We start from the raw sequence: 10,605 nt of genomic DNA, 5'->3' as shown, positions 1-10,605 counted from the left end.
ACCAGCAGAGAGAGACAGAGTGAAGAGAAAGGACAGGAACAGACATAACAAGACATGACAGTACCCCCTCACTCACCGAGCGCCTCCTGGCGCACTCGAGGAGGAAACCTGGCGGCAACGGAGGAAATCATCGATCAGCGAACGGTCCAGCACGTCCCGAGAGGGAACCCAACAGGACCGCACCCTCCCAATCCACTAGGTACTGATGACCACGGCCCCGAGGGCGCATGTCCAAAATCTTACGAACCCTGTAGATGGGTGCGCCTCGACAAGGATGGGGGGGGGGGAGGGACGAGCGGGGGCGCGAAGAACGGGCTTAACACAGGAGACATGGAAGACCGGGTGAACGCGACGAAGATAGCGCTGGAGAAGAAGTCGCACTGCGACAGGATTAATGACCTGAGAAATACGGAACGGACCAATGAACCGCGGGGCCAACTTGCAGAAGCTGTCTTAAGGGGAAGGTTCTGAGTGGAGAGCCATACTCTCTGACCGCAACAATATCTAGGACTCTTGGTCCTACGCTTAACAGTCTGCGCCCTGTTACGGCAAAGTGCCGACCTGACCCCTTCCAGGTGCGCTCGCAACGCTGGACAAAAGCCTGAGCGGAGGGGACGCAGGACTCGGCGAGCTGAGATGAGAACAGCGGAGGCTGGTACCCGAGGCTACTCTGAAAAGGGGATAGACCGGTAGCAGACGAGGGAAGCGAGTTGTGGGCGTACTCTGCCCAGGGGAGCTGTTCTGACCAAGACGCAGGGTTACGAAAAGAAAGACTGCGTAAAATGCGACCAACAGTCTGATTGGCCCGTTCGGCTTGACCGTTAGACTGGGGATGAATGCCGGACGAGAGACTGACGGAAGCCCCAATCAAACGGCAAAACTCCCTCCAAAATTGAGACGTGAACTGCGGGCCTCTGTCGGAAACGACGTCAGACGGAAGGCCATGAATTCGGGAAAACATTCTCGATAATGATCTGAGCCGTCTCCTTAGCAGAAGGGAGCTTATCGAGAGGAATGAAATGAGCCGCCTTAGAGAATCTATCGACAACCGTAAGAATAACTGTCTTCCCGCTGATGAAGGCAGTCCGGTGATAAAATCTAAAGCGATGTGAGACCACGGTCGAGAGGGAATGGGAAGCGGTCTGAGACGGCCGGCAGGAGGAGAGTTCCCAGATTTAGTCTGCGCGCAGACCGAACAAGCGGCGACAAATCGACGCGCGTCACGTTCCCGAGTGGGCCACCAGAAACGCTGGCGAATGGAAGCAAGTACCCCGAACGCCGGGGTGGCCGGCTAACTTGGCAGAGTGGGCCCAAAGAACGGCCGGACGAGTAGGAACGGGAACGAACAGAAGGTTCCTAGGACAAGCTCGCGGCGACGGAGTGTGAGCGAGTGCTTGCTTTACCTGCCTCTCAATTCCCCAGACAGTCAACCCGACAACACGCCCGTCAGGGAGAATCCCCTCGGGGTCGGTGGAGACCTCAGAAGAACTGAAGAGACGAGATAAAGCATCAGGCTTGGTGTTTTTGAGCCCGGACGATAAGAAATAACAAACTCGAAACGAGCGAAAAACAGAGCCCAACGAGCCTGACGCGCATTAAGAACGGATGTACTCAAGGTTCCTATGGTCAGTCCAAACGACAAAAGGAACAATTCGCCTAGGGCTAAGCGGATGGCGAGCAGTTCAATTACCAACATCATAGTTACGTTCTGACGGCGATAAGCGATGAGAGAAAAACGCGCAAGGATGGACCTTGCCGTCAGAGAGAGCGCTGAGAAAGAATGGCTCCCACGCCCACCTCTGACGCGTCAACCTCAACAACAAACTGTCTAGAGATGTCAGGTGTAACAAGAATAGGAGCGGATGTAAAACGATTCTTAAGAAGTCAAAAGCTCCCTGGGCGGAAACGGACCACTTAAAGCACGTCTTAACAGAAGTAAGGGCTGTGAGGGGAGCTGCCACCTGACCGAAATTACGGATGAAACGACGATAGAAATTAGCGAAGCCCAGAAAGCGCTGCAGCTCGACGCGTGACTTAGGAACGGGCCAATCAATGACAGCCTGGACCTTAGCGGGATCCATCTTAATGCCCTCAGCGGAAATAACGGAACCGAGAAAAGGGACAGAGGCGGCATGAAAAATGCACTTCTCAGCCTTCACATAAAGACAGTTCTCCAAAAGGCGCTGGAGGACGCGTCGCACGTGCTGAACATGAATCGAGAGAGACGGAGAAAAAATCAGGATATCGTCCATGTAAACGAAAACAAAAATGTTCAGCATGTCTCTCAGGACGTCGTTAACTAGTGCCTGAAAGACAGCTGGAGCGTTAACGAGGCCGAAAGGAAGAACCCGGTATTCAAAGTGCCCTAACGGAGTGTTAAACGCCGTCTTCCACTCGTCCCCTCCCTGATGCGCACGAGATGGTAGGCGTTACGAAGGTCCAATTTGGTGAAAAACCTGGCTCCCTGCAGGATCTCGAAGGCTGAAGACATAAGAGGAAGCGGATAACGATTCTTAACTGTTATGTCATTCAGCCCTCGATAATCCACGCATGGGCGCAGGGACCCGTCCTTCTTCTGAACAAAAAAACCCCGCTCCCGGCGGGAGAGGAGGAGGAGACTATGGTACCGGCGTGAAACCGACAAATAATCCTCGAGAGCCTTACGTGAGAGTATAATCTACCCCGGGGGAGTACAATACTACAGTCATACGACCGGTTGGAGGGAGAGAAGTGGCCTTGGAACAACACTGAACACCGTGCGCAGATCGTGATACTCCTCCGGCACCCCTGTCAAATCGCCAGGCTCCTCCTGTGAAGTAGAGACAGAGGAAACAGGAGGGATAGCAGACATTAAACAGGTCACATGACAAGAAACATTCCAGGATAGGATAGTATTACTAGACCAATTAATAGAAGGGTTATGGCGCACCAGCCAGGGATGACCCAAAACAACAGGTGTAAAAGGTGAACGAAAAATTAAAAAAGAAATGGTTTCGCTATGATTACCAGAGACAGTGAGGGTTAAAGGCAGCGTCTCACGCTGAATCTTGGGGAGAGAACTACCATCTAAAGCGAACAAGGCCGTGGGCTCCCTAACTGTCTGAGAGGAATGTCATGTTCCCGAGCCCAGGTCTCGTCCATAAAACAGCCCTCCGCCCCAGAGTCTATCAAGGCACTGCAGGAAGCAGATGAACCGGGCCAGCGGAGATGGACCGGAAAGGTAGTGCGTGATCCAGAAGGAGAGGCCTGAGTAGTTGCGCACCAGTAGCCCTCCTTTTACTGATGAGCTCTGGCTTTTACTGGACATGAGGTGACAAAATGACCAGCGGAGCCGCAGTAGAGACAGAGGCGATTGGTGATTCTCCGTTCCTTCTCCTTGGCCGAGATGCGGATACCCCCCAGCTGCATAGGCTCAGCATCCGAGCCGGCGGAGGAGGGTGGCAGTGATGCGGCAGGTGGCAGTGATGTGGAGAGGGGAGCAACGGAGAACGCGAGCTCCTTTCCACGAGCTCGGCGACGAAGATCAAACCGTCGCTCTATGCGAATAGCGAGAGCTATTAAGGAGTCCAGACAGGAAGGAACCTCCCGGGAGAGGATCTCATCCTTAACCTCGACGAGGAGACCCTCCAGAAAATGAGCGAGCAAAGCCGGCTCGCTCCAGTCACTAGAGGCAGCGAGAGTGCGAAACTCAATAGAATAATCCGTTATGGATCTATTCCCCTGACATAGGGAAGACAGGGCCCTGGAAGCCTCCTCGCCAAAAACAGAACGGTCAAAAACCCGTATCATCTCCTCCTTAAAGTCCTGATACTGGTTAATACACTCAGCCCTCGCCTCCCAGATTGCCGTGCCCCACTCACGCGCCCCGTCCGGTAAGGAGAGAAATGACGTAGGCGATGCGGGCTGCGCTCCTGGAGTAAGTGTTGGGCTGGAGAGAGAACACCACATCACACTGAGTGAGGAATGAGCGGCACTCAGTGGGCTCCCCAGAGTAACACGGCGGGTTGTTGATCCTGGGCTCCGGAGACTCGGAAACCCTGGAAGTGGGCGGTGGATCGAGGTGGAGTTGGTGAACCTGTCTTGTGAGGTCGGAGACTTGGACGGCCAGGGTCTCAACGGCATGTCGAGCAGCAGACAATTCCTCCTCGTGTCTGCCTAGCATCGCTCCCTGGATCTCGACGGCGGAGTGAAAAGGGTCCGGAGCCGCTGGGTCCATTCTTGGTCTGATTCTTCTGTTATGTACTTGAGTGAAGACCCAAAAGCGGTTTTAACAGAAAACAGAGTTCTTTAATGAAAAACAGGAATGGCATAAATCCTCTTCCAACGTAGTCAATGGAACAAAAAGAACGTTAGAATAATGCAGGATGCACCTGCCAGGCAGACTCCGACAGGATAGGACAAGGTGGAAGCAAACGGGACGACAGCTTGCTTCTGGCATCAAAAACACAAACAAGAATCAGACACTGAAAGTAGCAGGAACAGAGAGAGAAATAGAGACCTAATCAGAGGGGGAAGAGAGAACAGGTGGGAAGGAGTGAATGAGCTAGTTAGGGAGATGTAGAACAGCTGAAGAATGAGAGACATAGAAGGTAACCTAAAAAGACCAGCAGAGAGAGACAGAGTGAAGAGAAAGGACAGGAACAGACATAACAAGACATGACATGTCCAAATTCTTGTAAAAAAAGCTTACTATATGTCTACATTAGAGCAAATATTAAATGGCAAGTCAGTTAAGAACAAATTCTTATTTACAATGATGGCCTACCGGGGAACAGTGGGTTAAGTGCCTTGTTCAGGGGTAGAACAACAGATTTGTACCTTGTGGCATTGAGGAGTACACCACATCAGTCACTGGCTTTATCAATAAGTGCATCGAGGATGTCGTCCCAACAGTGACTGTACGTACATACCCCAACAAGAAGCCATGGATTACAGGCAACATTCGCACTGAGCTAAAGGGTAGAGCTGCAGCTTTCAAGGTGTGGGACTCTAACCCGGAGCTTACAAGAAATCCTGCTATGCCCTGTGACGAACCATCAAACAGGCAAAGCGTCAATACAGGGCTAAGATTGAATCATACTACACCGGCACCGATGCTTGTCTTATGTGGCAGGGCTTGCAAACTATTACAGACTACAAAGGGAAGCACGGCCGCGAGCTGCCCAGTGACAAGAGCCTACCATACGAGCTAAATCACTTCTACGCTCACTTTGAGGCAAGCAACACTGAGGCATGCATGAGAGCATCAGCTGTTCTGGATGACTGTGTGATCATGCTCTCCGTAGCCGATATGAGTAAGACCTTTAAACAGGTCAACATACACACGGCTGCTGGGCCAGGCGGATGACCAGGACATGTGCTTCGGGCATGTGCTGACCATCTGGCAGGTGTCTTCACTGACATTTTCAACATGTCCCTGATTGAGTCTGTAATACCAACATGTTTCAAGCAGACCACCATAGTCCCTGTGCCCAAGAACACAAAGGCAACCTGCCTAAATGACTACAGACCCGTAGCACTCACGTCCGTAGCCATGAAGGGCTTTGAAAGGTTGGTCATGGCTTACATCAACACCATTATCCCAGAAACCCTAGACCCACCTCCCTCTGCAACTGGATCCTGGACTTCCTGACGGGCTGCCCCCAGGTGGTGAGGGTAGGTAGCAACACATCTGCCACGCTGATCCTCAACACTGGAGCTCCCCAGGGGTGCGTGCTCAGTCCCCTCCTGTACTCTCTGTTCACCCACGACTGCATGGCCAGGCATGACTCCAACACCATCATTAAGTTTGCAGAAGACACAACAGTGGTAGGCCAGATCACCGACAACGACGAGACAGAGACCTGGCCGGGTGGTGCCAGAATAACAACCTCTCCCTCAACGTAATCAAGACAAATGAGATGATTGTGGACTACAGGAAAAGGAAGACTGAGCACTCCCCCATTCTCATCAACAGGGTTGCAGTGGAGCAGGTTGAGAGCTTCAAGTTCCTTGAAGTTCCTTGGTGTCGACATCAGAAACAAACTAGAATGGTCCAAACACACCAAGACAGTTGTGAAGAGGGCACGACAAAACCTATTCCCCTTCAGGATACTAAAAAGATTTGGCATGGGTCCTGAGATCCTCAAAATGTTCTACAGCTGGCCTCCCGGGTGGCGCAGTGGTCTAGGGCACTCCCACACATTGGCTAACCGGGCTATCTACATTGTGTCCCACCCACCACCCGCTAACCCCTCTTTTACGCTACTGCTACTCATCATATATGCATAGTCACTTTAACCATAATAATTTTAATTTTAAATAATAATTTTGCACGCCCAATTTTTCAGTTTTTGATTTGTTAAAAAAGTTTGAAATATCCAATAAATGTCGTCCCACTTCATGATTGTGTCCCACTTGTTGTTGATTCTTCACAAAAAATACAGTTTTATATTTTTATGTTTGAAGCCTGAAATGTGGCAAAAGGTCGCAAAGTTCAAGTGGGCCGAATACTTTCGCAAGGCACTGTATATACACGCAACATGCAACAATTTAAAAGATTTTACTGAGTTACAGTTTATATAAGGAAATCAGTGAATTGAAAGAAATAATTTAGGCCCTGATGTATGGATTTCACATGACTGGGAATACAGATATGCATCTGTTGACACATCTCCTTCGCATAGAGTTGATCAGGCTGTTGATTGTGGCCTGTGGAATGTTGTTCCGTTTTCAGCTCTTCCATGGCCTGCATACTCACCAACATGAGGTGATGAATACACATTATCTCTGTGCATTCAAATTGCCATAAATAAAACACAATTGTGTTCGTTGTCTGTAGCTTATGTTTGCCCATAACATAACCCCACTGCCACCATGGGGCACTGTTCACACTGTTTCTCCGTTTTACAGCGGAGAAATGGTGTAATTTGTCCATACTGAATTTTCATACATTGCCATCCAAATGAGCAATTGTCCAAGAAATGTACTTCAATGAGGATTTCTTACATTGTGACAGTGATGCATCATGAGAAAGCCGCACATGTTCAGATAAGCACGAGATTCCCTTTCATCCTATTTATTGAATATCGGAGAAATTATCTTCCAATATATTGCTCTAGTTATCCCCTGCACACGCAGCGGGAGTTTTGTCATCAACACAGCATGTTTTTTTTTGGTTCCTAGTGTTATTTTAGTGTTGTGTTGGGTGTCCTTCATTCGTCCATTTATTCCTTAATCCATTCGTTACTGTATCCTTCTGTCTCCAGGATGTCCTCCCAGGCAGCACCCGGCTGATGCTGGTCCAGTGTTGGTTCTCCCTGGGCTGTGCTCTGGGCTGCAGTCTCCACTTTCTCCAAGAGGGGGCTCTACACTGCTGTCTCAGCCTCCTGGCCTCCGTTGGCTGCTGGCGGGTCACTGCCAACTTCTCTGGAGCCATATCTCTAGGCTCTACACCCGTCACAGCTTTGAATGCTACTTTTCATTCTGCGTCACCCTCCTGACCTCCGTCCGCTCTCCTTGCTGTGGAGAGCCGTGGTCCTGGCCTTCGGCCCGGTCTCACCACAGTGCACCACCACGTCCAGTCAGAGGGGAGTCTCTGAAGTTCTGGATGCCGCTTAACATGTGCTACACCCTGTTGGTGGTCTGTGTCCAAGGGGATAGATCAATCAGAACTTGATTACCATTCAATCAAAGAATGAGTTAAATCAGTCAGCTGAGAGCAGTAGCACCACAAATAGAATCGCCTCTTAGAAACGTAAAGATCAGGGTCTTGTTCAGTCAGGAGAAAACATTTAAAAACTGAGTGAAATGACGGGAGGTATGACCTCAATTTGGCCAATAAGAGCACAGATTTTCATTTTCAGTCAATGTTTTGCTCCAGTGTACACTACTGAACATGACCCGAGTAGAATCACGTTTGTTAATTGAACTTCTCTATTGTCCTCCACAGAGGAGCAGTATGGCTGCCCAGGTAGTGAGGCCCTACTGCACACGGTGGCCCTGTGTATGGGGACTCTGCTGGTGCTCATGCTGACAGTAGGCCGCTGGACTGACATGCTCCTCATCCTCGTCACCTTCCTGGGGGGAGGCTGTCTGCCTGTTGCCCTCCCTGGTACTCCCCAAGTTCTGCCCCTGGTCAGTGTGACCCACAGCTTGAACACATCTAGCTCTCTCTGTTGCTCTGTTGGTCTTTCAGGGTTTTTTTCACCCTCTCTCTACAGGGACGGCAAACACATTTCTTCATAGGGTTGTGTGAAAACTATAGTTTTAAGCTTAGATATTTTTATGCTTATAATTTCTGACATTGGGTCGGCTATTTGTTAGTCAACTTGTCTAATTATACTGACCAAAAATATAAACACAACATGCAACTATTTCATTGATTTTACTTAGCTACAGTTCATGAGGAAATCAGTTAATTTAAATTAATAAATTAGGCCCGAATCTATGGATTTCACATGACTGGGAATACAGATATGGATCTATTGGTCACAGATACCTTAGGATCATGTCACAGTATTTTTGTGCATTCAAATTGCCATTGAAAAAATGCAATTGTGTTTGTTGTCCGTATCTTATGCCTGCCAATACCATAAGCCCCCCGCCACCATGGGGAACTGTTCACAACATTGATATCAGCAAACCGCTCGCCCACACGATGCCATACACATGGTCTGCGATTGAGGCCGGTTGGACGTAATGACAAATTCTCTAAAACAACATTGGAGGCAGCTTATGGTAGAGAAATTACCAAATGTTTTTTGGCAACAGTTCTGGTGGACATTCCTGCAGTCAGCATGCCAACTGCACGCTCCCTCAACTTGAGACATCTGTGGCATTGTTGACAACATTATTGAGTGGACTTTTATTGTCCCCAGCACCTGTGTAAAGACCATGCTGTTTTATCAGCTTATTGATATGTCACACGTGTCACGTGGATGGATTATCTTGGGAAAGGAGAAATGCTCACGAACAGGGATGTAAACAAATTTGTGCACAACATTTTTGAGAAATATTTTTGTGCGTATGGAAAATGTCTGGCGTCGTTTATTTCAGAGCATGAAACATGGGACCAACACTTTACATGTTGTATTTTATATTTTCGTTCAGTGTTTGTCTATACATGCAGCTTCTCGTCTCTCAACTTTGTCCCAGAAGACTAAATACAGAGGTGCTCACAAGAAAAATGTCAGAAATCAAAAGAATGAATGCATCAATAATCTAGTATAGTTGGCATCAGTTAAGTTCTCTTTAATTTCTGCTTCTCTCCCAGAGCGAGGATGTTTAGGGACTAAGGAGAACATGTAATACTTCTAAAACAGGGGAAAGGTTCTTCCTGTACAACATCAAATGATGTCAGTTTAACATATTTTATGGCACTGACTGTTGTGATTGCACGATAATAGTGTTCACTTCCCTCATGACAGCTTCTATTGTTCTTTAGGAAGGAGCAGAAGACATTCACAAGCAGATCTGTCCGGCATTCCAGAAGCCTGTCATCAGACAGCGACACACAGAAAGACTACCAGGCTGCAGAATACCACAACACAGACCAGTCACTGTTTAACTCTACCTCAGACAAAAAACTTTTACCTCAAATACAGCCATCTACTGGCCTGTCTCACTCAGTGATACTGTTGAAATCCAATACTGTCCCCATTTACATAGACATGTTAAGCTTTGATGTGGCGCAGCGGTCTAAAGCACTGCATCTCAGTGCCAGAAGCGTCACTACAGACACCCTGGTTCGATTCCAGGCTGTATCACAAACGGCTGTGATTGGGAGTCCCTCAGGGCGGCGCACAATTGGCCCAGTGTCGTCCGGGTTTGGCTGGGGTAAGCCATAATTGTAAATAAGAATTGTTTCTTAACTGACTTGCCTAGTTAAAGGTTCAAAAATAAAAATAAATGATGCTGTCATGTACACACCGTTTCTGTCATAAATCATATCAACATGGATGTTTGCTGTTTTATAACCTCGTTTGGACCTGTGAAGTGAGACCTAAACCATGCTTACACAAGGGGACTGATGTTTGTTTACTCTTATCTTCTCTTGAATTATTAACCAGTCTATTACCATAGTGACAAGGGTGTGGTTGCTAGAGCCACAGATATACAGTTTGTTCCCTGGCTACGTGACTTATGTTATTATATAAAGTTGCAGTAGATTTGTGGCGTAGCTAGGTATTGTATGCTATTTAGCTTTACCAGATGTCCAGACTATTCAAAATAGAACAGGTGTGTGTGTGTGTATCGTCTGTTTGCAGGCCCACCTATGGTGATCATTTCTATTATTTATTTAAGAAGCGTGGCAATACAGTGAGAGAAGGCGGGGGAATGCAGACTTAGCAGTTCAGTGGACGGTAAAATGGGGGGGGGGGTGATTAAAAGGAGAAGTAGAAGATAGAAGTTGAGTCGAAGAGCAGAGGGAGAGGTGTGTGTGTGTGGTAACTGTTGTCTGCACTGGGTGTACCTTGTCCTTTTAAAAACCTGTCATCAACACACCCAGTTGCACAACTTTAGGACATTTACATTTTAGTCATTTAGCAGACACCCTTGTCGAGGGCCACTTGCAGTCAAACAGGAAGTACAGACGTGCTTCTTGCTTTATCGACTAACCTGAAA

Source organism: Oncorhynchus masou, chromosome 5 (genome assembly GCF_036934945.1).
Source record: "Oncorhynchus masou masou isolate Uvic2021 chromosome 5, UVic_Omas_1.1, whole genome shotgun sequence".
Lineage (NCBI taxonomy): Eukaryota > Metazoa > Chordata > Actinopteri > Salmoniformes > Salmonidae > Oncorhynchus > Oncorhynchus masou.
The sequence above is the reverse complement of the archived record's forward strand: the minus strand, read 5'-3'. Positions refer to the sequence as shown.